Source organism: Myotis lucifugus, unplaced genomic scaffold, assembly GCF_000147115.1.
Source record: "Myotis lucifugus unplaced genomic scaffold, Myoluc2.0 scaffold_91, whole genome shotgun sequence".
Taxonomy (NCBI): Eukaryota; Metazoa; Chordata; class Mammalia; order Chiroptera; family Vespertilionidae; genus Myotis; species Myotis lucifugus.
The window spans coordinates 4,413,875-4,417,858 of record NW_005871139.1 but is presented as its reverse complement, the minus strand read 5'-3'; the positions used below and the strand labels follow the sequence as shown (position 1 = coordinate 4,417,858).

Genomic DNA, 3,984 nt, shown 5'->3' with positions numbered 1-3,984 from the left:
GTCCCCGCACCCGCCCCCCGTCCCGGGGACTCGGGAGCACGCCCCCACCCCCGGCCCCCGCTTACCTGTGGCTGTCGCCTCGCCGCTCTCCGGGGCGGGAACTTCCACTCCCCCCTCCCAGGTGGCTCCGAGTTTACTACCCACTTCCCCACCCCGTCACGCGGCGGGGGACGTGCCTCTGAAACGCCTGGCGGGGCGGGGAGAAGCAGTGTCACCGAACAGCCAACTGTCCTAGGCGACCGTTTCCTCGGCAGTCAGGGCCGCCGCCGGCGGCATGATCTGCTCCAGGCCGGGGGCGGGGAAGGGAGGGGGTCAACACTGAGCGGGCGTGGGGGGCGAGGTTAAGGCGGGGCCTCCGCGCGGCCGCCGTCCTACGTCATCACGTTGCGCAGCTGACGCGCCGCCATCTTGTGCCGGGTTTGCTCGGGATGGCGCGTTGTGCCGGTCGGAGGTGTCAACTCCGGTGGGAATTGTAGGCGCGCCGATTCCTTTTCGCTTCAGGAGCTCTGCCCGCACTCCGTCCCCTCGTCTGTTTTCGGGGCCCATCACCCGTCGGAGGGTGTTGGGGGTCGTTCAGCGGCGTCGCTCGCAGCTCAGCCCCCACCGGCGGCCCCTCGTTGGGCCGCCAGGCCTGGAGCCGCCCTCCCTCGCCGCGACGCGTCCCGACCTGTCCGCTCTCGGCAGAGAGAAGCGGCTGGGAGCGGGGAGGTTCGTTCCCCTCTGCTTCTTAGTTTACCCAAGACGGGTTTGAAAACAGCGTCATGGCCAGTGGGCTGTGTCACTCTGGAACTCAGATTTATACCAACAGTTAAACCAGGAAAAAGTTCCATAATGGACTGTCGTAAAATAAGATGTCATACCGTCCTTTTAATACATTACAAAAACTTCGTATTTTATAATGTGTCTACCTTTCTGGATATTTTTCTTTTTATTCATTTACTTGCAAGGTGTTCTTTTATGGCTTTATAGTGGTAGTAATGATAAATGATAAACCTTTCATTTTTTAAATTTCTTTACTGATTAAGGTATTACATATGTGTCCTTATCCCCCCACCTCCCCCACTCTGCCCTCAGCCCCTGGTGTCTGTGACCATTGGTTAGGCTTATATGCATGCAAGTCCTTTGGTTGATCTCTCCCAGTGATAAACCTTTTAATGTGTTCTTGACAAATTAAAAAGTTCCAGAGTGCTTCTGAAGTTTTACTAGTTTGAGCTCTCCAATGAGGGAAGCTGATTTGAAAGATAGAGCCCGTTTTGGTTTTAACCTTTAGGGCCAGACAGTGTGATTTAAAGCTCAGGGATTAACGTGTGCCAGACACTCCTAGGCGCTCACAAACCTGTAGACATCATCATTCAGCAAACATTGACTACCTATTGAAAACTAAAACAGGTTGACTGCCTTTATTTAGATTTTTAAAAATTAACTCTACTGTTGAAAGTTTACTTTTCCCCCCTTTTCCCCAATTGACCTCTTTTAGCCCCCCCCCCCCCCCGTCCCCCCCCAACCCCTGGCCTTCACTCCCCTATTGTCTGTGTCCATGGGTTATGCATATGTGCATATAGGTTCTTTGATCTCTTTCTACCCACCTACACACCGCTGCCTTCCCTCTGAGACTCTGCTGTCTATTGTGTCTATCTTTCTGGATCTATTTTGTTCGTCAGTTTATTTTGTTCATTAGATTCCACATATGAGTGAGATCATGTGATACTTGTCTGAGTGCCTTATTTTGCTTAGCATGATACTTTCCAGGTCCCTCCACGCTGTCTCAAAGGGCAAGAGACCCTTCTTTTTTACAGCTGCATAGTATTCTATTGTGTAAATGTACCACAGCTTTTTTATCGACTCATCTACTGATGGGCACTGGGGCTGTTTCCAGATCTTAGCTATTGCGCTGCTATGAACATACATCCTTTCTGATTGGTGTTTCAGATTTCTTAGGATATATTCCTAGAACTGGGATCACTGGGTCAAATAGCAGATTCATATTTAATTTTTTGAGGAAACTCCATACTGTTTTCCATAATGGCTGCACCAGTCTGCATTCCACCAGCAGGGTTCCCTTTTCTCCACATCCTCACCAGCGCTAAGGATGTCCGACTGCTGGCTAGGCCCTCTCCCCATGAGGGGTGGGTCTTAGCCGTAAGTTGGACATCCCCCATGGGCTCGCGGACTGCGAGAGGGCACAGGCCAGGCTGAGGGACCCCCCCACCGCTGCTGAGTGCACGGTTTTTGTGCAACGGGCCTCTAGTTTTGAATAGAAGTGGTGAGAGTGGACATCCCTTGTTGGGGTCCTGCCCCAGCAGGTCCAGGGGTTCCCAAAGGTGTGGACGGAGTCAGCGAAGAAGGAATGACACGGAGACAGCATTCAGTTGATCAGCAGCCTAGCCAGGATCTCCAGCCAGGTTGTGTTTTATTGTCTTGTTACATCTGTATTTATACCAGTTGATTTTAATCCTATCAATTTCTATTCCAAAGGTTAGGGCGTTTCTTATCTCCATTCCAGGGAGTAAAGATTATGTAGCTTAAGCATGATTGTTCGTAGTTAAAGTGATTAACTACCCGCCTGGCACTTAGTTAAGGGGTTTTATTCCCTCCCTAACTTCAGGGAAAAATCCCTACCTGGGGAAACAACATTTCTTGGAGAGGTGACCTTGGTTAAAACACATAGCGCCAAGAAGGGGAGCAAACATATTAAGAACAGTATGCCATATACGCCAGGTCCCTTGAAACATATGCTGTGCAGATGTTTCTTCCCTGCAGCGACTGTGTCAAGCAGCAAGGATGGACCGGCTTCCGGCAATCCCTGTCTTGTTCCTGTTCTTAGAGGAAATGGTTTTAGTTTTTGCCCATTGAGTATGATGCTCACTGTAGGTTTGTCATATCTGGTCTCTATTATGTTGAGATATGATTCCTCTTTTCCCACTTTGCTGAGAGGTTTCTTTTTAAATCAAAAATGGGTGTTGGATTTTGTCAAAAGTTTTTTCTGCATCTATTGATATGATCATGTGATTTTTGTCTTTCAACTTGTTTATGTTATGTATTACATTTATTGATTTGCAAATATGGTACCAGCCTTGCATCCCTGAAATAAATACCACTTGATCATGGTGTATGATCTTTTTAATATATTGCTGGATCCAATTTGCTAATATTTTGTTGAGGATTTTAGCATCTGTGTTCATCAGAGATATTGGCCTGTAGTTCTCTTTCTTTGCAGAGTCTTTATCTGATTTTGGAATTAGGATAATGCTGGACTCATAAAAAGAACATGGGAGTGTTCCTTCCTGTTGGATTTTTTTGGAATAGTCTGAGGACTATAAGTGTTAGTTCTTCTTTGAATGTTTGATAAAACTCTCCTGTGAAGCCGTCAGACCAGGGTTTTTGTTTGCTGGGAGTTTTTTTTTTTTTATTACTACTTCACTTTCATCAATTGTTATTGGCCTATTCAGGTTTTCTGATTCTTCCTGATTCAGTTTTGGGAGATTGTATTCTTCTAGGAATTTTTCCATTTCATCCACATTGTCTAGCTTGTCATATAGTTGTTCATAGTATTTTCTTACAATCCCTTGTATTTCTGTGGTGTCAGTTTTTACTTTTCTGCTTTCATTTCTGATTTTACTTATTTGGGCCCTCTCTGTTTGTTTATTTATTTTTTTTTTTTAAATATGTTTTATTGATTTTTTACAGACAGGAAGGGAGAGGGATAGAGAGTTAGAAACATTGATGAGAGGGAAACATCAATCAGCTGCCTCCTGTACACCCCCTACTGGGGATGTGCCTGCAACCAAGGTACATGCCCTTGACCGGAATCGAACCTGGGACCCTTCAGTCCGCAGGCCGACGCTCTATCCACTGAGACAAACCGGTTAGGGCTCTGTTTGTTTATTGATGAGTCTGGCTAATGAGTGGTTCATCAATCTTGTGTATCTTTTTAAAGAGCCAGCTCTTAGTTTCATTGATGATATATATATATATATATATATA

At 46.6% G+C, this 3,984-nt stretch overlaps 1 protein-coding gene across 4 annotated transcripts in view; it reads right to left on the bottom strand.

Moving 5' to 3' along the window:
• The window catches only part of ATF1 (activating transcription factor 1), a 57,449-nt gene extending 56,770 nt beyond the window's left edge, over positions 1-679 (bottom strand). Inside the window, exon 1 of one of the 4 annotated variants that reach the window (XM_014458247.2) lies at positions 177-679. The gene's annotated coding sequence lies outside the window, so the exon portion shown is untranslated. Of the gene's footprint in view, positions 1-65 lie in introns of all 4 variants that reach the window. The other 3 variants (XM_014458246.2, XM_023756359.1, XM_006091561.3) reach the window with 3 other exon arrangements.
• Positions 680-3,984: the final 3,305 nt, after the last annotated feature.